The sequence below is a fragment of the Phacochoerus africanus genome, chromosome 10, assembly GCF_016906955.1.
Source record: "Phacochoerus africanus isolate WHEZ1 chromosome 10, ROS_Pafr_v1, whole genome shotgun sequence".
Lineage (NCBI taxonomy): Eukaryota > Metazoa > Chordata > Mammalia > Artiodactyla > Suidae > Phacochoerus > Phacochoerus africanus.
The window spans coordinates 99,936,266-99,964,094 of record NC_062553.1 but is presented as its reverse complement, the minus strand read 5'-3'; the positions used below and the strand labels follow the sequence as shown (position 1 = coordinate 99,964,094).

General features: G+C 35.9%; 1 pseudogene; it reads right to left on the bottom strand.

Annotated features, from left to right (window-relative positions):
• Positions 1 to 215: 215 nt before the first annotated feature.
• LOC125137472 (protein mago nashi homolog) overlaps positions 216 to 27,829 on the bottom strand; it is a 72,858-nt pseudogene continuing 45,244 nt past the window's right edge.

Genomic DNA, 27,829 nt, shown 5'->3' with positions numbered 1-27,829 from the left:
GGGAACTATATTCAACGTCTTGTAATAACCTATAATGGAAAAGTATCTGAAAAACCACATGTACATATATATTTTTGAATTTTTTTATGTACTTATTAAAGACAATCATTTATAGTTTATAAAAATTATTGCCCTAATATACACAAAAAAGTCTTAATAATGGTAATTAAAGGCAGCTATACCCACCTTTCCTTGTGTCCACACCAGTACTCAATCTAGATTGATTTAATCTTGAGGTATAATCCAGTAAGACTGAAGATCAAACACTTCAGTTCCTGGAGAAGATAATCAAATACTTGTAAGCCTTCTGGATCCTTAGATTGGTTAACATCAATAAGGGAACCAATTTTTGTGTTGTGAGAGAAATGTATTCTTCTGCAATGATGATTTCAAGCTCCTGCTAGCCCCCTTGGTCAGGAGGAGGCCTCAAAGTACCATCCTCTTTGGTAATTTCACTGTCATCAATTATTCTCTTCAGTTCCTCCATCACACTTTTATGTATATAAGCCTCTTTTCGGCTCATGACATCATTTTTATAATTGCTGTTGTTGGCATATCTCAATTTCCCATCGGGTCAGAACTCAAAGTATAGGAATTCGTGACTGAATTTGCCCTTGTGACCCACATGGTAACACAGATAGAAATCACTCTCCACCACTCACAGAGGGCAGCCGGATGAAAGTAATACATAATATAGTTCATTTAAAAAAGTAATTCAGTTTTGGGTCAGTACAAGTTGCTATTCTGTAAAGGTATGGTACTATTCTGGTATCTTGAGAATATCTGGCCAGTCAGAACTACTCATAGCCTGTCCTACTCCATCTGTCTCCTTTGGAACTCCCTGAAATTTTACTATACTTCAGTTATATGTACATAAAATTATTGGAATATTTTCCTTTAAAATTTCATATGGATTTAAAATGAGAAGGCAGTGAATGAAAATGAAAGGTTACATTTGGGAATAAAAATAGCAGTATTCTAAAGTAGCATAGATCAAAAAATAGAGTCTGTAGTAGGACATAGAATCCTGGCAAAAATATTTTTTTTCCAAGGAAAACGTGAATAATTGCATTTTAGAAAACATAGCTGATACCTCAGAAAGGTCTCTTGTAGATCCTAAAATATTGCATTACAGTGTTCCCCAAGGAGCACTGAAATATTTGGACTTAGAACGCATATAAATTTAGCAGAGAGCTTACTTTCCTAATCTTGTGTGTTGCTGTTATACTATCTCTCTCTTGTTTAACCTTAGTTTTCCCCACACACAAACACACATCTCTCTTAATCATGCAGAAAGGAATATAAGGTGAGACTAGGTCTATGCTGCACCAGACAGAAAGATAATGGGAAGGATATTGACATGAATGATAGGGAATAAGATTTATATTGAGTATAAAGCTGCTTGCAAGAGGAAGATTAGAGCAGCTATAGATTAATTTAAAGAGAAAGTTACCAAAATAAAGATCTGTAAATATTAAGCAAGTTGAAAGAGTGAAGAAATAAGATAAAGTATTTGTAGAGTAGATGCTGAGTTTGGAATTAATGGAACTAGGTTAAGACCTAGATGGCTATGGAAGAACACTATTACCTGTATATTGGGATTTATATGCAGAGCCTTGTAAGAAAGGGTCCAGAGTGAGTGTAACTAAAAATCAGAACTAAGGAATTCCCACTGTGGCACAATGAGATTGGTGGCATCTTGGGAGTTCTGGGACTCAGGTTCAGTCCCTGGCTGGGCATAGTAGATTAAGGGTTCAGCGTTGCTGCAGCTGTAGCTTAGGGGGCAGTTGTGGCTCAGATCTGATCCCTGGTCAGAGAACTACATACGCTATGGGGAAGCCAAAAAACTTAAAAAAAAAAAAATCGGAACTAAAAACAAACTAGCAAAAATTAGAATAGAAAAAAAAGTGAACCGTTAGTGCTAAGCTTTACTTATGGATTCAGTGACCAAGCCATACCATAAAACTAACTTATTTGGGAGTTCCCGTTGTGGTGCAGCAGAAACGAATCCAACTAGTAACCATGAGGTTGTGGGTTCAGTCCCTGGCCTCACACATTGGGTAGGGGATCCAGCATTGCCATGAGCTGTGGTGTAGGTCACAGATGTGGCTCAGATCCAGTGTTGCCATAGCTGTGGGGTAGGCGGGCAGCTATAGCTCCAATTAGAGCCCTAGCCTGGGAGCCTCCATACACTACGGGCACAGACTTAAAAAGCAAAAAACCAAACAACAACAACCAAAAACAAACAAACAAACAAAAAAAAACTACTATGTATAGAGCACGGGCTCTGAAATTAATGGTACTTTAGCTGAAGATATTTTGCCACCTGAAGAGCACACAGTATCCTTCAGAGGGGTGCCTCCATGGGGCAGCACAACTCTCATTTCTGTGGAATAAGGGATGGACCTTTGCCAATAGTAAGAGCAACCACTTGTGCATGTGTGCACATATGAACTTGGGACTTTTCTTTGTGTTTACTTTCTGAGAGAATGCCATCACTCAGTTACCCATTGTCCAAAGCTGTAGAAGGAGAAGCTTTTGTAAATACTTCCTTCTCAATTTTTCACATTCAATACATTGCAAAATCCTATCAACATCACTTTAGATCTCCTGAATCCACCCACTTCTCCATTTCCACTGCTTCACACTTTTCTCACTTAGACTTCCATGAAAACTTTTCTGTTTCTTTGCTGTTTCTTGATTCTTTCTCACCCACCCCTAGGATGTACTCTACTTTCAAAGAGTGGATCCCACATTTGTTCAAAACATGGTTCATAATCCTCTATCTAATAGCACTTATCAAAGTTTTAATTTTTCTATTTTCTGCATGATTGTTTTCAAAGTATTGATTTTATCATACATTTCTATTTATTTATTTATTTATTTTTATTTTTTTTTACTGCTGCACCTGCAGCATATGAAAGTACCCAGCTAAGGGTCAAATCAGAGGTGCAGCTGCCGGCCACAGCCACTGCAACACCAGATCCAGGTGTCATCTTTGATCTAGCCATAGCTTTAGGCAAGGCCGGTTCCTTAACCCACTGAGTGAAGCCAGGGATTGAACCTGCATCCTCACTGTGTTGAGTTCTTGACCTGCTAAGCCACAACGAGAACTCCTAAAATTTTTTAAATGACTTATTACTTATGGTATAAAGACTACACTCTCTAGCATTAGTTAGGATAAGCTTTCTTAGCAGAGATCCCTCCAACATTCAGTGACTTAGAGCCGAAGATTAATCCTCGCCAGTGTGGCAGTCCAGGGCAGGAGTCCAGGCTGGCAAAGAATCTCCTGCAAGCAGTCTTTCAGGGTCCCAGACCCAGGATGATGCATCCCCCTTTATCACACAGCTTCCAGTGGTACCCTGCTCTTGCAGCTCACAGAGTGGGTGGTGAGTAGTGGAGGAAGCACACCCACTGACTTAAAACCCTATCAGGGATGTAGTGACACCATATCTACTTGCCTTCCATTGGAGAGAAACATGTCGTGTGGCCACACAATGCAAAGGGCACTGGGAAATGTAGTCTCTGATGGGGCAGACCCACAGAAAGGAGAATAGACTGTAGCTCTTTCTGGCCCACCTTTTGCCCAGCTTCATTCTCTGCCATCATCTACCACAACTTTATATTTGTCCATGAAAACAGTAGTTGTCCCTAATTATCTCCTACTCATAATGGAGTTGTCAGGGTAAATATTGCTTCTCAGGGAGGCCATTCCTCACCTTCAGATTAGGCCAAGTCCCCCCTGTACATCTCATGGCTCACCCTCCCTTCTCCTGTAGCACTTAGCACAGTTTTAATTTTTCCATTTTGTGCATGATTTTTTAGTATATTTCTTTGTCACTGGATTTTAAGCCCCTCATAAGACCTGTTGATTTTTGCCTCTCGTAAAACCCATTGATTTTGCACACCACTGGTATCCCTGTTTAGCACAGTAGATGAATAGGTCCATAGCAAGATATTGTTTCAGCATTGTTTTGATATTTCCCTTAGTAGTATTGTCACATGACATTGTTTTCTTTTCTTTGCATTGCATTATCTTTTACCACAAGCCACATTCACTTATTCAATAAATATATGTGTTATACTGTATTAGGAATATGGATGGCAATGTGGTGAGAAATGGAAAAATGTGGTCTTTGATCTAAAAGGTTTTATTTTATAGTTGGTGAAAATGAACAAAAGGTCCTCTAGTATAAGACACTTGATAAAAGGTATTAAAAAACAGTATAGGATTAAATATATTGAATGAGTAGTATTGTCACAAAGAGTTATATAATTTCAGAGGTTCAAATGAGTGAGAGTTGTGATGCTGATGGAATGTTTCTGGAAGGAAGTAAAGAATGGAACTAAATCTTTACCTGTAGGTGCAAGAGTGGTGCCCAGACATTTTGAACACATATAGGTTTTTAGAGATACCAGCTAAGCACCAAACCTGAACTTATTCCCCTTAAGTCTTTGGGGATCAAGAAAGTCCTTAGGGAACATCCTCTGACCTCCTGTGACCTCTTCTAGGAAGCAGCTCAGAGTTTGGACTAGAGCCACAACCACCAATTGCTGTGGCTTGTGCTGAAGCAATTGTGTGTAGAGTGGTTGGCATTCTAGAGGTCCACTCTCTTGTCTTTTGTAGCATATAAAATCTCCACAGTTTAATGAATTTGTTATAGCTTAGCCCAAGTCTGCAGCTCAAAGGAACTTTCGTCAACATAAACATGTCTGAAAATTTTCAGACTCTGGGAGATGATATGTAGCCACTGTAGTTGCTAGAGGGTGAGACCAAAAAATGCAGCATACAAATGGTGAAAATACAGATGTGCTTATAAGCATAAGGATATACCCAAAGGATGAGAAAAAAACATCTCACTGGATTGACCCAAGATTTGGCAAATGGATAATTAACTTACTGCAAAATAAAGGCTAATTGGGACAAATCTTGGTTATTCACCCTACATCCATCCTTATGACTCCACTTCATCTTTCCTGGCAGAGCCCACTTCCAAGTTTAGAGGCTGAACATGCCAGGCACAGCTAATTAGGAAAGCTTTCAGCTATGATATGAATGATGCTGACTCGCTGGGGCCTGAGTGCAGGGGAGCTTTGGGAAAGCTTTCCTTAGTAACAAAAACAAAGACCCATAGAAGGTATCACCTCTTTTTCCTTACTGGAGAGACCCTGCCTGCCTTTGCCTCATGGAACTATCGTAGCTGTATTGAAAACACCAAATCCTAACCACTAAGCTACCAGGGGGCACGTTATCCCACAGCTATATTGAAATTATGAAATGTTGACATGCTGAAGTTGGTATACAATTCAGATGAAAAAATCATGATGGCATTAGTGAACAAGGCCTCCATTGCTGAGCTGTCCAGATCTGTCTGGTATCTTGTTAGTAGGAGGTTATACATGCCCTTACAGTCAATGCCACTTTTACTTGGGTATTGTATTACCTGCAGCTCAAAGCTCATATCTGACTTAGTAGCTAATCAAATAAAATATAAAAATGAGTTGGATAAAAGTGAAAGATAGCATAAAGATAAAAGTAAGGTTTTTAAGGCTGATTTATAAAAACGTGTATTTCGCATTGTATTTGCTTGTACACTAAGTTGAATCTATCTAGGTGATATAGTGCCAAAACATCAGAGGACAACAAATATTAATTACAGTTTTCCTCATGTTTCTGAGCAATTACAATAAATAGTTCTTTTGAGCTTCAGTCTGCAGTATTTTAGAATTGATTGGTTGATTTTCTTTATGCAACATATTAAAACATCCTTTTCAGTTCTCTGTAAATTTAGTTGAATGTAGAAATTTGGTCTCCAATAGCTAGCAAGAAAGTGTTCCATCTATAAAATCTATAAATAACAAGGAAGTAAGCCAAATAGTCACCAGCCTTCATTATAATAGTTTCTTTATAAATGATCTCATTTATGCAATTTAAAAAGGAATCAAAATTACAAATGACACATCAGGTTCAGGGCCTTGTGAGGTCCAATTCAAGTGAGAGACCTTAAAGCTTCAACTTCAGTAACTTCTCTGTGCATCTAACTTTAATAATCAATTTTGAATTTAAAAGTATTTATCAGAAGTTTCAATCTAGTCCTTTATATCGATATCAAAATTCACATCCTGGGTTCCAGTCCTGAAAAACCAGAATAAGTATCATTAACCTCAAAACCTGATCTACAGGAAAAAACTGTTGGGTAAACCTCACTTAAGGCAGTCTTTCTTTTCTAAAACTCTGCCCTTAAGTTTTCTTCCTGCGATGTCTTCTGTCTGAAGTTCAGTCATAAAATCCTTTCCTGACAGAGAAGAGAAAGGAGGACATAACGGTATGATCTGTGCTTCCTGCCAAGGTTGCTACTTTGGTGACAGAGGCGCTTTGTACCCTGTTGGTTATTGGATTACAGCTGCTGTTCCTGCCCCCATCCACCCAGGAGCCCAGTGCCCTGCCTTTATTTCTCGCTCTTTGTGTTTACATGGTTGCCTTCTCTGTGCTATGTTTTCCTCTGAGCTATCAAATATTTCCAATTCCTATCTGAAGCCTTGTAGCTTCCTGCCAACTCCCAGAGGCAGTCAGGGCACTCCTGACTTTGGCTCAGAACGCAACACATCCTGCCCAACATTTAACTGTTTTTCTACGTATAAATGCAATTTCTATGTCACTACCCATGCTGTCTTTTCTAAACTTGAAACGCTTTGAAACCACAAAATGTTTATCCTTTACCTTGGCTTCCACTCTCTCCCTTTTTTAAATGCACATCTTCTACCTCTTTTAGAGTAGGAGCCTAAGTGTCTGTATTCTTCCAACATGATTCATTTCAAATTGGAAAGATTTTAAGAAGACTGGCCTTTACCTCCTTGTAGACTCAATACTTATATTTTATTCATTTGGAATTAACTTTTAAAAAATGAGTTACTAATTTAATAGGATTTTGGAAAGCGACTTAAATAACTTAATTTCCCTTTTGTTCTCCTAGTGCCCCATGTGCATATCACATTGTACTTAAATTGTTGTTTTCTCCTCTCTCCCAAATTGTAAAGGAAAAAGGTTATCTAGTTTCTTTTTAAGAACATTTTTTCCTATCAGAGCAATTTATATTATGGAGCAATTTATGTAATAATATGAAAATTTTAAATATTCTGTATAATCAAAATAATTATTCTGATTTTTCCCCATACCTGATACCTGAAAGCCATAAATGAATTTTTTTTCTTTTTTTTGTCTTTTGGTCTTTTCGAGGGGCACACCCACGGCATGTGGAGGTTCCCAGAGTAGGGGTCGAATTGGAGCTGTAGCCACTGGCCTATGCCAGAGCCACAGCAATGCGGGATCTGAGCCGTGTCTGCAACCTACACCACAGCTCATGGCAAAACCGGATCCTTAACCCACTGAGTAAGGCCAGGGATCGAACCTGCAACCTCATGGTTCCTAGTCGTATTCATTAACCGCTGAGCCACAATGGGAACTCCTCATAAATATATTTTTAAATGTGTGTTTATTTTATTAATTTATCTAAATCACATGAACTGTTGATGCCTTATTTTTACTAAGTTCTATGATCCTGATTACTCTTTGAGTAAAATGACATTTTATTTATTAAATATCATAGAGCTGGTAACTAATTTTTCATTTGGTTTTTCTTCTTTACATGCCCCCCACATCTCTCTACACTCACCAAATGCCTCTGCTCTTTTCTTTCATCTCCCTTTAATTATTATTACCAGTATCACAGTGTTAAAATAAAATATATCCATTTCTTATTACCCGCAGGTCTCACTTGATGTATTTTTAATTGTTAAATTCAAGCCTAAGCAAAAGGTGGGTGTGTATGGTCCTTAAAGCGTACCTATAATGAATCCTTACTATTTTTACACACACACATCATGAATTTCACTGAAATAATTAATAAGCAGAGCAAGACAGTAAGTTTCATACATTGCCCTCTAAAAGAGAGGGGGATTAGAAAGTTTTAAACACACTTGTGTTCCAATTCACCTCTGATATTTTGTAGCTGGTGATCTTTAGCGGTTACTTAACTTCTCTGAACCTCAGTTTTCTCATGAAAAGAATGGAAAATGTAATGATCTTAACTGGTTGCTGAGAGGATTAATGGTATACTATATATATATTATATATGATATCATTGCATCTATTTATAGAGTATTTTTTAAAAATCCCACAAACAAGTAACTATAAATACCAGAACTTGATTTTAAACTGAAAAAGAAAAACTTAATAATCTAGTCTAGATGGTTTATCTATAAATAACTTGGGATATTAAGATTGTTCATAACCTCATGTTCTTATGTCCTTAGGTACTTAAAGGATACAAAGTGAATTCCATATACACTAAAGTATTATTTCTATTTACAAAGGAATTTGTAAAACTGAAGAAAACACTTGGGGAAACCAAGGGGGAAATGCACTTCTGTTTAAATTGAGTTTCACAATGAAACCTCTATACATCCCAAATAGGACACTATCAGAAGTAGCAAATTTGAAGTTCTAGAAAGTTTAGACATTTAAAAAGAATTTTGGCTCTACATTATTGTTTTAAATTTTAGCATGAATAAACCTTATTGTAGCTTATGGCATTTCAGTTCCATGAGTGTGGCAGACACTGTGGATTGACTGATCCAAAGCCATTTGCATCCCCCTTCTTATCTTCTGCTACTGTAGGAGCTCCAAAGCTAGAGTTCCAATATTCATGTTCCTATCCACTTCTTTTTAGGGGTGACCACATGACCCAGTTCTACACAAAATGATTAAGTCGAAGTCACTGGGCTTACCTGCTAAGAAATTTCTAAAAAGGGACATTTAAAAAGGACACTGTCCTTTGGCTTTTCTCTACCAACTTCTTCCTCCTTCTACCTAGAAAGCATCTGAGAGCCTGCCCAAGCTACAGCTATCCCACAACCTCATGAAGACAACATGCATAAGGACCTACCTGACATGCTGAGAATAACTGAACAGCAATAAAAAGAAAAAAGAAAGTTCCCTAGAGCAGTAGACTACTACCCCTGACTGGCTGGCTGTCTGAGATAAATAACCCCTCTTTGTCTAAGTCACTGAATAGGCTTCTGGTTGCTTATATCTGAATTCAATCCTAATGATACAAGTTTCCACTTGAACACAGAAGACAGAGAATGATTTAAAGACTTTTTTTTTTTTTCAATTCTCTCATGGAAGGTACATAACTAATATTCTAGAGGCAGTGAGGTTAATTTATTACATAAAATGAGTGATTAGGGTAGTAGGGCTTGCCTCTCTTCCACATCTAGCTGTGAAAAAATCTTCACTAAAATAAACCTTGCTATATAAAATCTGCAGGTCAAACAGCCTCGGCATTATCAGATTAATTTATTAGAAATCTAGAATCTCAGATTCCCCTTCTTCATCTACTGGGAAAGCATCTTAACCATGATATCCAGGTGATTCATATGTACATTAATGCTCATTTTAAAATAGTGGATAAATTGTGGACTCTTTGAGGTGAAAGTACCAGTCTTTAAAAAAATATTTTATACCTCTATTTCCTGATACAGTGTCTAGATAGCACCTGATAAACCCAATCAAATATTTGATGAATGAAACAAAACACTGGCTCAGTATCAATCATTAAACTTCATTATATATTTGATTATCAGAAATCTAACTATTATTTGCAAAGTAGCACCTATGGCTATGAGGAAATGAGTAATGGGCCAGATATGATGTGAGACAGGAAAAGTGGTTGAAAATTTACAAAGTTTAGAATGGAATAAAAAATAGGCTCTAGTTGTACACTGAAATTAAAAGTTTTAAAGTATGCAGGCCCCTCTAACAGAAAGATTTAAAGATAGAAAATTGAAGGGTAAGTCACAGAGAAATGCCCTTGCCGACAGTTACTATTTTGCCTAGACCCATCTGATCTGTCTGTTCTAGGCCAGAGGTTCTCCTAGAGTGATGGGATCACTTAATTCTGAGGAAGACTAAGGCTGCTTTCCCAGGAAAATGCACAAACACATTTCATACAGCATCAGGAAGTAAACAGACTCCTTAAAGCATACCTATCAAGGGTGCAGTGGATTTTAGGTAGAGAGCCAGCCCTTCATGGAGTTTGAATTTCCCATATTATCAGTTGGGTAGATTGATAGTCTGTTAAATCTAGAAATGGTTCAGATAAATAGATGGAGCCTCTTTCCTCACACATCTTAAATCCTAAATTATTTCCCAGGTTAACTTTTGACTGAATGGAAGCATGGTCCTTCTGCTGGTCTTTCTTCTGTGGGCCTGTTGTGGCGAATGAATAACCCATGATGGTTTAAGAAATGAGCTTTTACATACCCTTAGTTGTTGGACTAACAAATACTTGGACTTGGGCGCAGATGAAGTGTACCCAACTTGGAAATATATACAAGGATGTGTTAGAGACTCCCTTCCATTCTTATAAGGCTGCTAATGTTAGAGGCTATTATGGGTTGAATTCTGTCCCCCTGAAATATGTAGTGAAGCCCTAACCCTTAGTACCTCAGAATTTGACTTTCTGTGGAAATAGGGTCATTGAAGATGTAATTAGTTAAGATGATGTCATACTGAAGTAGGGTGGGCCCTTAATTCAATATGACTGGTGTCCTTGTAAGAAACATAGAGACATGGGGGAGAACGTCATATGACTATAGGACCAGAGATTTGAATGGTTAGCAAATAGCTGCAAACCAAAAAATGTCTGGGGCCACCAGAATCTGGAAGAGTCGAGGACAGGTCTTCCCATAGAGGGTCAAGAGGGAGCATAGCTTTGTCAACACCTTGATTTTCTGACTTCAAGCCTCCAGAACCACAAGAGAATAAACTTCTGTTGTTTTAAGCCATTTGAGTTTTGGAAATTTCTTCCAGAAATCCAAGAAACTAATAGAGTGGGAAAACCAAATCCTAAATTATAATAATTTATTTCAAAACGTCTGTCATGATTATTAAGAAAAGAATTTATTCAGCAAGTATTCATTGATCTTCATTATGTGTAAGACATTTTGCTGTTTAGAATATAAGATAAGTAGCAGATTCTATGCTTAATTTATCAGTCAGGAATATGAGTACCCATTAAAAATACTTTAAAGTGTGTTCCTCTAAAGGGTTTCATTGAAATCAAAAAACCACTCTTACTATGTGCGTGTTTTAAGTGCCTACATATCTTCACTGTAGTATTCTTATTGTTAGAAAAAATATAGCCTAATTTTTATTTACAAATTATTTAGCTGATCTTGGTCTCTTGTTCTTTCATCGATAGAATGGACATTAAATATTAAATGTCAAAATTTTTTCAGAGTTCTAATTTTCTCTTAGGTTATCAAAAATAAGTGGTAGTTTGTTTGCTAGGGAATTATCTTAAATGGTTTGTGGGTATATTACCTAAAGAAGACAAAACTCAGGGAAAACAGCTATCTTCAAATAGCTGAAAGCAATTAAAAAAAAAATGGAAGAGACACTGTCGTGTGTGGCCTCAGATAATAGAGGGGATCTGGTAGAGATGGAATTAGACTAAATATATGGGATAACTTCGTAATGATTTTTGGCTTAAACATGTATTTTGACCTTTACATTACTAAGTTCTTTGTCATAAGAATTGGATACCTTAACTGCTGTATGTCAGTTATATCTTGATGAAACAAAAATAAATAAATAAACATTTAAGAAAAAAAAGAATTGTTCATCTGGACAATTATTTGTCAAGATAGATCAAAGTCATGTTAAGCTTCTGGGTTGGTTGGTGATTTCCTGGATCACATTTTCCAGATAATATAGAATCCAGAAGGGTGTATTCAGAAGTTCATTCACTTTGGAGATGGAATGGAGTTCAAACCCTCTGTCTGTCCTTTATAGCTATGTAAACTTAATTTTTTTAATTTTTTAAGTTTTATTGATTTATAGCTGATTTACAATGTTGTGATAGTGTTTGCTGTACAATGAAGTGATTGAGTTATGAATGTACACACATCCATTGTTTTTCAAATTCTTTTCCCATATAGACCATCACAGAATATTGGGTAGAGTTCCCTGTGCTGTACAGCAGGTTCCTTTTGGCCAGTCATTTCATCTACCACAGTGTGCTTATGTCAGTCCCAAACCCTCAGGCCACCCCTCCCCCACACCAGTCATTTTTGGCAACTGTAAGTTTGTTTTCAAAGTCTGTGAGTCTGTTTCTGTTCTGAAAATAAGTTCATTTGTATCCTTTATAAAGACTCCACATGTAAGTGATATCATATGATGTTTGTCTTTCATTGTCTAAGTTCACTTAGTATGATAATTTCTAGGTCCATCTATGTTGCTACAAGTGACATTATTTCATTCTTTTTTATGGCTGAGTAATATTCTACTGTATTTATATACCACATCTTCTTTATCCATTCCTCTGTTGATGGACATTTAGGTTGCTTCCATGTCTTGACTGTTGTAAATAGTGCTGTAATGACCATTGGGGTGCATGTATCTTTATGAATTACATTTTTTTCCAGATAGATGCCCAGTAGTAGGATTGCTGGATCATATGGCAGTTCTGTTTTTAAAATTTTAATTTTTTATTGTCCTTTCCTGTGGCATGTGGAAGTTCTTGGGCCAGATATCAAACCTGTGCCACAACAGTGACCTAAGCCACTGCAGTGACAATGCCAGATCCTTAACCCACTGCACCACAAGGGAACTCCTATCAACTTAATTTTTGAATCCCATCTTCCTTGTCTGTAATATACATATGTTAATACCCATACTAAAAATATTATTCTAAATTGCAGATAAAATAATGCATAGAAGGTATCTAGTCACTAGTCAGTACCTAATCAATGCTGGTTCCATCCCTTGCTCTGTAACTGTGATTGTATTTGCTACTGTTAACTGTATTTTGTACTATACAAAAATAAACTCATAAATGAAACAAGAAACCAACATTAAAGAATTTTTTAAAACAGAAAGACAAGTAATAAAATATATTCCACCTCCATGTTAATATTTACAGTTGTAAGGATATAGAAGTTTGCCACTAATCACTCAGATTTGTTCACTAAAGCATTTAAAATGGTAAATTTCAACCAAACATTTTGAAGATAGAGAAAAAGAGCAAAAGTTCAAAACCATTGCTAAACTCTGATCCTGTGAGGTACCAAAAGATTCTTAGCAACTTGAAATAAAAATAGGCACTGCTTATATTATTTTCCAAAGTAATTACTTCTTCATGAAAGTTATTCAAATGTTTTATATTTGAACAAACATTTATTCATAGTGAGAAAATACGGAATAGTATATCATTCTTCATTTTAACTGCTATTTTACATTCACCTATTGTGTTCTTGATAGGGGTGGTTCTATAGTAATAGTCTGCATTTCTCTGTTAGAGTTAGAATGATTGCCTATGCATTCCTAAAAGCAAAGTGAAAAACAAACAAATACATAAATGAAAGTCCATTGAAGCTCTTTTGTAATATTTATATGTTTTGCCAGGTCTTCTCTATGTAAATGCCAATAATGCACATTTTTAAAAATTATTTCTACTTTTCTGAATATTAGCTTTTATTTTGGTATAGTTACTAGACATTTCTTATTAAGTATTTTCAGTCTTGATTTATGAAGCTTTAATTTTCCTGTAGTTAAAACATTGGTGTTAAAATATGTCATTCAAAAGTATGTTTGTGCAAAGTGAAAGAAACAACAATCAAAATCTTAAGATATATGTTCAGCTTGTTACCAAATCAGGCCCACCTCAAAAATCAGTACTAGAGAGAGGCAGATGTTGGTATAAAAGAAAGTTGCTTTTAATCAGAATGCCAGCAGTCTCAGGAGATGGTGGACTCATTGTCCCCTAAAAGCTACCTTTTAAGATTTTGCTCAGCCATAAAAGTTTTTAAAAGGGTAAAGGGATGCAATCTCAGTTAATCATTGAGATAGGAGATCAGAGTCGTTACCATCCTTCAATGTGTACAGACTTATATGTGGGCTTGTCGCCTTCTTGTGATTTTTCTTTAGATGCCATCTTGGTCATATAGTTTGTTTCAGAGATTACTGAAGGGGAGGCTAGAGAAGAGATCTTGTCATCTGTTAGTTATTCTTCATTTCTACTTCTTTGATCTAAAGAAAGAACCAACAGGTTAGGTGAGGTATTGGGTGATCATAAGATTTGAAAGGTGTGCTAGGGCCGGAGATGAATAGAGCATGGAGGTGCCTGGTTTAAGGTTAGTGAAAAGACAAAGGGGCCTCCTGGAAGGAACTTTCCTGTCAAAAGCTGCTTATAATATCTTAACACCATTATGGATTAGTAGGTGACTCTGGACAAACTACATAAATTTTATGAATTTTTGTTTTCTTATTTACAAAAAGGAAATTATATGTACTTTCTACAAACCTGAGGATGATAAAACTCAAATTAAGCATGTAAAAATTTCTATGTAAATTGTCAAGAGCCCCATTGACAAAAGACATTATTATTTAATGTTATTTTATTGTGATTACTCTATTTGTATTTTTCTATCTTTTTCAATTCTTAATACCTGTCACAGTATTAGACTTGACCCATTGTATATTTGGTTTATTGTCATTCTGACAATCTTAAAAAAGTCAAGTCCCTATTACACCAAAGGAGGTTGACTCCCTATTCAACCAATGCTTTCATTCAACAAATAATTGTCAAGCACTAACTATGTATCAGGAACTTTTCTAAGCATTGGAACCAGTTTTTATCTTCATTCAACTTATATTCTACTGGGTGAGACATAAAATAAGCAATACAAATAAGTAAAACACTGTATGCAAGATAATGTTAAACACTAAGGAATAAACATAGTGCATGAGTGTGCACTGGTAGATGCAGTTTTAATAGGGTGACCAGGAGGTCTCTCCAAGAAGGTCACATTTGAATAAGGCCATGACTGATGAAATATAAGCAAGTCTTTTCAGCTGATTCATAGCATAAGCTAATTTTTCCTGCCCTCCAGATGTGGCCAGTCTCTGCTAGGTCACACCGTATCTTCCAGACTCTGCTTTCATGTGTGCTGGGTATCCCGACTAATCCTGCCTGGCTTTTCTACCTCTGCCATGCTGAAGAGCCCCTCTTTATAGCTATCATCATGTATATTATTTAGCCTCCTCAGCTAATGCCACTGCCATTCCTGTTGGGAAGCTTTGAAACAGGTGAGGTACTGATATTTCCACTGCATCTAAAGTATTGTTTTCAAGGTGGCAAGATGAGACTGTTCCAGACCATCCATTAATAAAGTTGTACCATGTTCTCTGTAAGCATGCAGAGAATGCCTCTGTCTCTGCTTTCTCAATCAAAGAACAAAATGCTGCAATTAGCAAAATAATATTTGATTCAATTCACTTTAGCTTATGTGATATACATATGCCATAACAATAAAGCAAGGGGATGCCATATAAATTATTCAAACCTGTGTGGGATATTGAGATCATTTTGAATGCTAGGAATTACTAGGTAATATGATGATGTTATATTATTTACCACATTATCCCTAACATCGTAGGACACACAAAAAAAGCTTATAGTCAAATCACAAGCTTTTAATCAATTCAGACCACATTTCTGAGTGCCACTGTCAGCTTTCTGCACCAGCTGTTTTGCAGCTGCAATGAATTTGACATGTTCTGAAATCACCATGGAATGCTCCAGATCCTTTGGAAATACAGAGAAAAGCCTAAGAAATAAAAATTGTAGCCTGCCACGCTGAACAAAATCAGGGAAGACATGTTTTAGAGAGTTATGTGTACATGATTGTCTTAAAATATTTCAAATATAGGATCCGGTGTTGTGCTGAGCTGTGGTGTAGGTCACAAATGCGGCTCAGATCTGACGTTGCTGTGGCTGTGGTATAGGCCGGCAGCTATAGCTCCAGTTCAACCCCTAACCTGGGAACTTCCATATCCTGCACTGTGGCCCTAAAAAACAACAACAAAAAAATTTGAATATGAGTAGTTGTAGTATTTAAGATATGTAATAATACATACATATATATCACATACATGCAAGTGATACTATTTTTAATAATTTACTGCAAAAATTTTTCAATATGGAAAAAATATTGAAATAATTTTAGACTGGTTGCATATATATCTACCACCTACTACTCTTTTACCATATTCTCTTTATCAAGTGTATATCCAAATATTCATCCTTATAGCAATCCATGAGTTTATCTCATTTTCTATATATGTTTAATACCTTCTTGACTACTTAATATGGAAGTACACAATTTAAAAGAGCCAAACGTAATTGTTCAGAATATAACTATTAGTTTCTAATCTGAGAATGATGGATTTTTAACCCTGGAAAAGAACTTTAATCTCCTTACTGTAATCATCTTGTTATTTAATTATAGAAATTAAGGCATACTTGTTTTAAAGATTTTGAGTAAGAGTGCCCAACTACTACTTAGTAACTAATCCAAGATTAGAATTATTACTCAGTATTTTGCATAAACATTAACTTGGACAGTAAGAGAAAATGGTAAGGTGTTAGTAAGATGAGGAGAATCGTGGAAGCATGCTCTTTGTTAAAAAATGGAAGTGACTAAGGTAATAGACCAATGCACAGCTGAATTAACGGTGAGGTTTCAGAAGGTACCCGAGTTAAGTGAGTTAGGAGCTGAACACATATGAAAATCCTCCCACTGTGTAATCAAAAGAAAAAAATCTGCTAAGAATGCCCTAATGCTAGTAGAAATCTTGTATGTGTGCCCAGTTTATAAAATTACGGAATGTCAAGGGGATGAAGAATCTAAGTCTAACTGTGTTCAGAAGAAGGGAATTTGAGTGGGAGACAAAGAGCGTCTGCTGCTCAAATCCAGTTTGATAAACTCACAGACTGTCCCAATTAGCACAGTTTAGAGAGCATAGAAAGAATACATACTGTAGCTTACACATCCTCTCAAATAAGAGATGCTTTGCTAGAGGGGTGCTTAAAACTAACTCTAATCTTGCTCACAAATGATATGCATTATTTCCAGGCATATGCTTAGATAAGGGTTCAACTCTGTTCAGAGAATGAATGTATCACCATTTCATCCCTTTGGCACTTTTATGTTTCTACGTTTTAACACAGGTTTTAAAAGAAAATTTAAAATCAATAGGTGAATGAATGTTAGAGAATTGCTAAAATTTAGAAAATGAAAAATTCTTTACATTTTGATTCATACTTGAAAGTTGGCAAAGCAGAGAATGAAGGCTTTTTTCTCTTTTTTATTTCTTTCTCTTACATCCTGTGAAACCTATCTTCTTTAGGACTATTTTCTTAGACTTCAGGTGAATGACTGAAATATTTTCCCTGATACCGTAGTTTTAGTGATTTGGAGTGCTCAAGAACTTGCTGGGAAATGTTTAAAATTTAGCTTCCTGAGCTCTAATGTGAACGAGTTCAACCTTCTGTGCTTTTTTTTTTTTTTTTTAAGTCTTATTGTGGTATAGTGAATTTACAATGTTGTGATAATTTCTGCTGTATGACAAAGTGATTCAGTTATACATATACAAACATCCATTCTTTCTCAGATCTCTTCACATATAGATTATCACAGAATATTGGGTAAGATCCCTGTGCTATATAGCAATTCCGGGTTGGCCAAGCATTCCATATATCACACTCTCCAGGTAGTTCTTTAGGTGACCGGTATGTGAGAATTATTGGCATGGATAATTCTGTATTAGAGGTCAAGAAGTCTTGTGTTTAGTTCTGGTCCTATAGTAAATACTGATTTATTGGATGGCCCTACCAAAGTCACTTATCTCTAGAATTTATTCTCTGTGATGTGGTAGATTCCAGAACCATCCAGAAAGATAAAACAAAAATTATTTTTCTCTTATGGAGCTCTTCTTTGTATGACAAACAATACAATAATAATTATGGTAGGACATTTACAAGATTTAAGGTAATGTATTTAAGAACTTAATGTTTAATATTAAGTAGTGCTCAATAAATAATGGTCATTATAATTATAAAATTGTTAATACCATAAAGAAACAGGCGTTAAACTCATCTGTTATTTAAGACTAGCCTTGTAAAATGTTAAATTGACTAAAGTATTTCTGAACAGCAGGGTCATCTGCTCTAAATGCTCCACTGATCATGGTTTTATCAGATGACTCACTCATTTTAGGGTACCATAAATGTGGGGCTTGTGGTCTACTTAGGGAAAGCAAAAGGTAACAACAAAAAAAAAAAGGTTAGGGTCAATAGGCCCTGGAGATAGACCACAGGAAATGAATACAGTTAGCCTCAAAAAGATAAGCTCAAGGGTATATCAATCTCTTTGACTCTCAATTTCCTCGTCTTCAAAGTTGGACTAATGATTCCTATTCTCAGGTTCATGAATCAAAAATAACTATAATAAAATTCTGCCATTACTAGTTGTGCAAATTTGGCCCAAATAATTCACCTCTCTGAGCCTTATCTTCATCTGTAAGATATAAAAATATGTTTAGAAATACTTTATAGTTTGTGAGAATTCTTGGTGCATGATACAGTCTTAGCACTCGGTGAATATTTTCTAGTGCCATGGACTCATCTATTAGTTTCCTAGGACCTCAAAACAAAGCACCACCAACTGGGTGGCTTAAAACAACAGAAATATCTTATCTCACAATTGTGGAAACTAGATAATTCAAAACAGCAGGGCCGTTTTCCCTCTAAAACTTGCTGGGAAATTTTTCCTTGCTTCTTCCGAGCCTTTTGAGGTTGGCCAGCAATCTTTGACATTCCTTGTCTTGCCGCTGCCCACCCAGTTTCTTCTTCTACTATCACATAGCATCCACCTTTATGTCTCTGTCTGCACATGGCCGTCTTCTTATAAGGACATCAGTCATGCTAGAATAAAGGTCCCCTCTACTATTCATTGTCTTCATAGTAACTGATTATATCTGCAGTGACTCACATAAGGTCACTTTCTGAGGTACTGGAGGTTAGGACTTCAACAAATCTTTTTTGAGGAGGAGCACAATTCAGCTCATAACAATGTATCAGTGTCTGCTTTACCAGGGCTATAGTGAGTATTATGTGAGATGACAGATAAGAGTATTCCATACACAAAAATGTTACATACAGTTTTTTTTTAATAAAAGCCTTCACATAAATGACGAGAAATTTTTAGAATGAGAAGGAGTAGCAAATATAAATATACTTAAACCTAACACAAAAATAATTTAAGTGACACATTGGAAAAATACGATAGCAGTGATGTTTCTGAAATGACTCTTTAATTGTTGTCTTTGAAAATAACATTGTTAATACTGGAGTTAAATCTTGGTATTGAAAGATTATGTTGGTCTAGAAAGAAAGCAGGTAAGGCTCTAATACTTCAAATTGTAAAGTTCATATCTTATCCTACTAAACTATATGTAACAAATAATATTTTACAGATGTATGTTAATCATTTTTCTCATTAGTGATATAAAGAAAATTCCCTTTGTGCCACAAAGGATAATAACTATTAGCACCCTATCTTTCTCTCTTCTCTAAAAATTGGAGATCTGATATGAAAAACCTTACCCACAAGTCGTATTTAGTAAATGAAAAGCTTGGAATTCAAACCCATCATTTTGAATGAAAATCTTGTCTTTCTTTGGTTGTTCATTTGTTTTTACTTTTGTTGTTGTTGTTTTCTTCTATTTATGACACTGGTAGTACTAGATCAAAGAATGGTAGTAGCAACAACAGAGGATGTGACCGAGGCAGTCATTATAATTGTTGATTGACCAGAAATCTACATAGGGAGATAAGGCCATGCATTTCTAGTTTCCTTTCTGAAAATAACGATTTCCCATCATTTTTTTCTGACCTTCCTTAAATTAATATCCAGTTTCCTTATAAAGAATAGAAATGATTCTTTGATAATAATTTGTTCCATTGAAATGATGAAACATGTAACACTAACCATTGCATATGTGTGCAGCAACCAATTGTATAAACTTTGGATTTACTCAAATCCATGTATAAACTTAATGGGATATAAGCTGAAATCAGTAAATGTCAGGTGCAGACAGAGGAAACAGCATGTCAATTTAACTTTGCTCGTCCTACTTCTTCCCTAGAGAACATTCAATTAGATTTATGTTATGGTTTTACTCTAGTGGGTTCACTTACAAAAGATCTTTCTTATACCAAAACAAAAAAAAAATTATGCTCACCTTGGGAAAACATAAAGCTTTGCTTCCAGAAGCTATTGCCAGCTGGCCTTCCTTGACCAAATCCCAATAATTGGACCGAAGTCATGTGTTATATGCTAAGGTCTAGAAGAAGTCCGAACTTTTGGAGTAACATCTGCAGAGAAATTACAAGCCAACGTAAAAACATGTTCATTGTTACTGAAATTAGGAAGCTTGCATTCTTTAAAATTTTTCTGCTTCATTGGGTATTCTTTATTCATAAAACCTCTCCAAGGCATTTTCTTTGGAACACAAAAGGATGGCTCATACTCTGTTTTTTTAGGCTCATAAATTATTTGTTAGTTGTCAGAGTCCAAAGTTCTACAATGATGCTTTATTTCCTTTTAACACCCACTCACCTAGACCTCCATTTCCAAAAGAGAGCAGATGGAAAATTTATACACTATGTGTTTTTTTTTACATTCCTAAAGAATTGATTATTAAAACACAGATTGGATTTCTTAAGGTCAATATGCTATGTTTGACTATATGTGATTTAAGTAATTATGCTTGACTAAAATATCAGAGATTAAAAGATGTGACCCAGAAGTATTAGCTTAGAAGACTCTTCCAATCCTGTAAATCTAATTGATTGGCCTGTCTTCAGACAAGCCTCACAAAAGTTATTCCACTTGACTCACTTTAATTTATTGCCCAGTTGTGGGCTTGGTGCTCACTAGGTTCCAGGAGCTATGGGGACTGCAGAGGAAATAAAGTCATGACCCTAGTCTAGGAAACTTAAAATTTCTATAATGGATATTTTCTTTTATAGTCAAGACATGTAAGTATCTTCAAACAAACAAACAAAACAATTTAAACCCTTATGAATATCAAACCCCAATGATGAAGTGCCAAATTCATGGCATAGAAAATACGTGTAAAAGAGGGTCGATATTCCTTAGTTCTAATGCAAAACTGTCATGGTTTGAGTCCATTTTTATATTCTAAAACTGTATGTGAAACATGTTTTATATAATTATCTTTATTCAAAATACTTCCTTTGTTAATATTTGGTTTATAAACTTATTTGGGAAATTTTTCAATGTTGAGCAAGGACAAAAACATTTTAGCCCTACATTGAAAAATGAAAAAGGTTTTTTTCTCTGCTTCATACCTGTATGCAATTTAGAAGAGTGAAGGGGTAAAACATAAGCAGATTTAAATGAACGTGTCATGAATCTGTGATATTTATAGTTCTAAGGCTTTCCGCTGAGTTTTTACTTTTCTCTACAAGGGACAAGTCCAAGATATAAGCCATCTATTTCTTCTCACTACATCTTAGCAGGTTAGTAATTTAGTCTGACTCCTGATATTTAAGGGAATTGCTAGAGGTTGATTTGAGCGATAACAGGGAAGCTAACTGGTCTCTGGCTGTTTTTTTCATTTCTTTCAAACGTATCTACAAACTTTAAACATGTGTTTAGTTCTTCCGTCCTCAATGTTCTCTGTTATTGAGTCTCACTCAAGTCCAAAGTCAACCTCATCTATTGTGCTTGGTTCTTGTCAGATAAGAATGATAAGTAGGAAATGGTTTATCTCTAGACTTCAAATCTCTTTTTTACACACACACACACACCCCCAACCCATATACTAAGAGGTGAATTTAGCACTTTGGTTTCTCTCCTATACCATTCCTGAAACCTTCACTATGAAAAAGAGCTGATAAATTTTATTCCAATATATATTATTGACTGAAAAATACAAATTCATTCTAGTCAGTCTTTAAATTTGAATTAATGCTTCTTAGGACAGGGACCTTGTCTGTTTTACTGGGTGCTGTATCTTCAGTGTCTAAGGAAATGATTAGCACATAATATATGCTCAGTAAATGTTTGTTGAATGAATGCATGCATTGAAGATTAAATCTTCTGCCAAAGGAATTGGACAACTGCAGATGTCCGTGGAAGATGTTTAATTTATTTATGTCTTTTTTGTTTGTCCCTGATATACCTCTCTCAAAGCTGCTTCCAATTTATATACAGTTATGCATGTGGTGTCCTTCCCTCAGCTGCCTACCCCTGCTTTCCTATCTTGATAGTAAAGAGTAGAAATCTTCACTTTTACCCTGACTCTATATGCAAACATTACAAACCTCTCTGTGGGAGTTCTCATCGTGGCTCAGTGGTAACGAAACAAACTAATATCCATGATGACACCTCACTCATTGGGTAAGGATCTGGCATTACTATGAGCTGTGGTGTAGGTCGCAGATGCGGCTCAGATCCCACATTGCTGTAGCTGTGGCATAGGCCGGCAGCTACAGCTCTGATTTGACATCTAGCCTGAGAACTTATATATGCCATGGGTGAGGCCCTAAAAAGTCAAAAAGTCAAAAAAAAAAGGGAAGAAAAGAAAAAGAAAACTCTCTGGGGATATTAGAAAAGTGGTATTTTAGGTGAGTGTTGGCAAAGACTGAATTGCTAATCATCTGAGTCCCCAGCCCCCCTTACAGCTGCTGAAGAATAGCCCCTTAGGCACACAGAAAAGAAAGTCTTTGCAGTGCATGAAATTGATAAAGGAAAAGCAATTCTGTAGCCCTCCCAGGCATATCTATTAGTCTTAAAAGTATTTAATTAACTTTATTGCAAAGCAACCACACTAAGGAATAGAATGAGGTATTTAATTTGTGTGTGTGTGCCACTGTTTCTTGACTCCTGAATCAGGGGAGCTTAAGGGAAGGAAGTAGCAAGAAATCTTGTGGTGTTGATCCAACCAGGTTGTGTGAGAGAAACTTTCCCCATTGTTCTATAAGTGGTAAATAGTCACAGGACTGGCCAGGACTCACAAACTCACAAAGCAGTTCTTTATTTTCCTACTGATTTCTGGGACTTAATCCCCTCTCCTGCACCATCAAGAGACCTCCAGAAAACAGAGATACTAACGTTAAAGTTCAGTGTTTTCTGGCTCTGATTACAGCCATGTAAGCCAAGTTTTCTTTTCCATAACAAATTCTAATCTTGGGTGTCTATTCATCTTAATACACACACGTATTTATCAGCCTGTGGAGTTAAGCCTTCTGCTCAAACTAGCTTTTAGTCAGTTATTGACACTACCCCCTCTCTGCATTGTCTGAGAATTGACAGCAGAAACTCTTAAATGAAACCATTTCCTAAACACAGTAGAAAGCCTTGAAGATCCTGAGTGTGTGTCTGCTTTTGTCAAGGGGAGCACAGCATGTTTGTAAACATGTGGCATGGAAGGAAGATTCAGGCCTTGACAGCAAGCCTGTGGCCCACTGATTTCCTGTTTGTCTCTTGACAATGTGTTACCCCTAGTAACTGATGAGGGAAATAATCTGAGAGAATGGCCAGCACTCCTTTTCCTTATTCTAAGTTCTGAGTTTAGCAAGTAAGGTAAAATAGAAACTTTGAACTGCCTTCTTAATTGCAGAAATTTGGTATACCTCTCTTGTCTTCATTCACTTCCCTCCTTCCTTCTCTCTTAAGCAAGGAGAATGACAGAGACAGAGAGAGGGAGAGAGGAGATGAGATTCTGCCTCGGTATTTTGGTCTGCTGAAAAGTATACGCGTCAAGTTGATATAGGAGAAATTTTTTAAAAAGATAACACAGTACCTGCAGAGTTACCATAAATAAGCTCCACCTACATATCATAGAAAGTGGCACAGCTGAGTAGACCAGTGTACCTTGGATGCCTTTAGTTTACCATATAGGCAGACAGAAACAAGTCACATACATCCATTTATTCACTCAGGTGGCACTTGCCGCGTAGGAAACACTGCAGACATGTATGTTATTTTATCCCTTTTGAAGTAGAGTTTAACCCACGAGGAAACAGAACAAGAAGAGGTGAGGTACCCTGCCCTGGGTCACACTCTGCAGTTTCAGGGCCTCGTCTTTGGGATTCCAGAGCTGGTCTGGTCCACATACTACAAAGCCTCTTCAGATAGAAGTGCCTAGTGTCTGAGGTACAGCAGAAATTAGACAACACAGATTCTTAAGGCAATAAATCAAAATAAGGACGTGATTCCTGAGAAAACTGAGCAACCACATACTTAACTGTCGTGTTCACAGCTTTCTTAATAAGAAGCAAGAAAAAAATTGAGTCAGAGGGTGATGACTATTAAGGACCTTTCAGAATCTAACACATACATTAGTGTAAGATGGGAAGAGTATTCAGTAAAAATAAGCATTTGTTTCTACTAATGGTCACACAAAACAATGAGCCAAGTCTAATTTTGAGTAATGATTTTCAGGTTCCTGTGTCATTAAACATTTTATATTCTCTGTATCATGGCAGCCGTTGCTTCACAAATGACAATCAGAATGATTTTACCTACATGCCAAGTTCCTCTCAATATATGTCATCTCTTTGTCAAAAATGCTCAAACAAAATTTCCTTTTATATTTGGGCCTGCGATAGCTGTTGTTTGTACATATATTTCTTTAACCATCAAAGGGTTACCTTCATATTCTGAAAGTGCTTGGATTTCTCATTATGCTGGTCACACACTTAAACATTTTAGTAGTTAATGGGCCATTTGCTCCACAACGTCAACTGTAGGTAGTGCAAATTTAATTTGGAGGATATCTTTATATTAGGATCCACTAAATTTTTAGAAATTACTGTTCCTTCATAAAACTATTTTCTTAATATTATTCCTATTACCATTCATACTTCATATTACTACAATACATGTTACTAAAATCAGCTCAGGTCATTAATTATTATATAATCAAAAAATCTATCAGGATGTATCTTAAAATTTCTACCCATATTAGTACTCTAAATTTTACAGAAATCGGTAGCTTCATTGGTTTGTTCAATTTAGCAGAGACACGTTCACAATGACTTAGCCTTCCACTTACACAGGCTTCTTCCCAGACAGATTCCTAGAAACATTCACAAAGTCATAATAATTTTTGTGATATTTACAGTGGTAAGATATTTTAACTACAATTGATTAAAACCACTGTCTCCGTCCATCCCAACTTTCCCCCAGTGGCAGGCAATGCTGGAGTGGCCACAAACATATTTGAAATCTGGCTAAAGAAAATTTACCTTGATGATACTTTGAGTTTGAGTTTAATGGTATACATTTATGTGGTTTATGGTCACTTAAAGTGTATAGGTATGTAATTGCTGACCATCTGGATACAGAGATGACTTCCAGGAATCCTCCTCATGCTTTTTGACTCAAAGGAGGCAGAGTTAGAGGTCCTTTGATTGTGGTCAGTTCAAAGAGCAGTGTGACTACACTGCTTATGGAAACTTGAAATGCCTTAAAATCATCAGGTCTTAGATGAAACACCTTGGGTAGAGATTTCCATCTGTATCTGACAGCAATCCTTTGTAACACTATAAATGATGATATATGAAACTAAAAGGAACATTTTAAACTATCAAAAAATACATCTTTAATATGCTAAAACAAAGACTTAATTATCTTCCTATTCTTTCTAGAAAATATTACAAAATTATTGTCATGTGAAGAATACATCAAAAAATTAGGGACAGACAATAAATTAATAAAAGTATTAAGCTTTTTGGGCATTTTGATACTTACTTTATTTGCCATCTTAGGAAAATTTGGTCCTTATTAAGACTCTTATTCTCAATAAATTATTACATGTAGCTAATTTTGCATCTGCAGGTTTGTGTTATCTTTGGGGGGGGGGCATCCCTAGTGGTATAAGCTCCATAACCTGAAAAACCTGGATTCAATCCTGCATGACAGGAAACTAAAATAATTCAATGTATTTTCCTAAGAATATTATGTATTTGTTTCAAATTAAATTTAGTTACCAAAAATAAAGAATTGTTTAAAATTTTCCTTTTTTACTTTAATAGATTTTATCAAGATGAAGGACCTTTATGTAGTTGCTCTTAATATGGCAATTCTGTTATGTTGTTTCATAGCCTGGCAAGCTAAATTGAAGTAAATAGTACATTTTCAAAGACTCAGCTTTGCTATCTATTAAATGGGTAATGAATTAGATTGCCTACTTTCACTTCCCTCTGGTCACCTTGGTTGTGCCTTTTGCTAAGTGAAAAAAAGACAAATACCCATCACAAATAATATACAGTGATATAATACACATTAACTTAGGACAGGTTTGCAATTTCTCTGTGGCTTAACTTTTTCAAAAATAACTTGGGACAATTGATACATGCTTCACAGGGAAGCTTAGAGGGATAGTAACACAATACCAGTGTAAAGGCTTAGAACAAAAGTGGCCTCTAAGACTGAGGTAGAATTATACATGATGTGTCCCAAACAAATTGGATTATTCCAGAATGGCTATAGGCCCTTAGTTTCATGAATGATCCTTTAAAAACAAAGAGTTAAACCCTGGAGGTTCAGTTACAGCTTGATGAAATACTTGGAATGACCAAATTTTGAATTCAGACTTTGTTGTACTTCAGAGATAAGAAACGGCCACAACTACCATTTCTTACACTTGTCCAGAACAACGCCTTATTATTCTCTCCTCTCTCCATAAGTTGGAGTTTACTAGGCTAAGCAATTTTTTACATAAGTTTTGCAGGCATATCTGGTGGCTGCCACCAGATAGAAGGGGTGAGGACATTTTCATGCACTACTGGTCATGGCCTTAAATTCTTCATCATTTCTGTTTCTTTCCTACCAATCCAATCTTTGTTAAAATAACAAAACATAGCAGTTAACATTTCAAATATTAGCTCATATTACTTATACACTATAAAATGCTAATAATGAGAAAAAATTTCAAAAAGGTAAAAAAATTTAGGACACTTTAATTCTTACCAACCATTGTAAATTTAAATCTTGTTCTCATTCAAGGCGTTTTCCTGAACTCAAAGTCATTCATTGATAATCTGTGGACTCCCAGTGCTAGTGCTTTGGTGCTTGAGAAGAACCCTGATAGAAATAGCCCTCATAGAAAACCCTCTTTAAATTTATTTGGGAGAATAATTTTTATTTTAAAATACCACTCATAGCTGATCAGAGGCTAGGTATTAAGGCCTTTTTAGAACTTCTGATTAGCTCTCAATTCACCCAGACCAGGTTTCCAAATTTTTACAGCGTTCTGCTCCATGTGGCCTCAGAGAGAAGAAAAATATTCACCTCAGTTTATAAATCTTTTCAGGAGGCAATACCATATCCTATATTTTGCCCAAACTCTCAGAGGGTCTCTTTCTGGTAAAAAGTGTTTGTTTTCTCTATTCCTCTAACTTTTCCAAGAGATTACAATTCTTTAAAATGACCATTTGGCATAAAAGCTAATATACTCTAAAGTATTTTCTTTTGTAAGTTCTTCAGGCTTTTGCTGTTTCATAACTATTCCTTTCCAGAACTTTCTGGTACCAATTTACTTCTTAAGGGAATCTTAGATTTTTATCATAGCCTTTATTTCAAAAATGACTTGAACAGCAAACTCAAGTTTTGAAGAGTTTATAGAAGTTTCCTTGCTTAACTAAAGAGCCCATAGTCTAAACAAAAACTCAAATACAAAGGCTCTCTTGATAACCAGAAAAATGATACTGTTGGAAATTGTTTAAAACCCATTCCCAGTAAAATAAAATGAATGCTCATATGGATATTCCGTTATGAAAATAGGTTTCCTTTTATCTTCTGTGGTAACTATTTATTGTTTTAACAGCTCTTGGTAAGAAAAGCATAGCTACATGTATGGGTATAATTTTCTTTGATGTGAATTTCT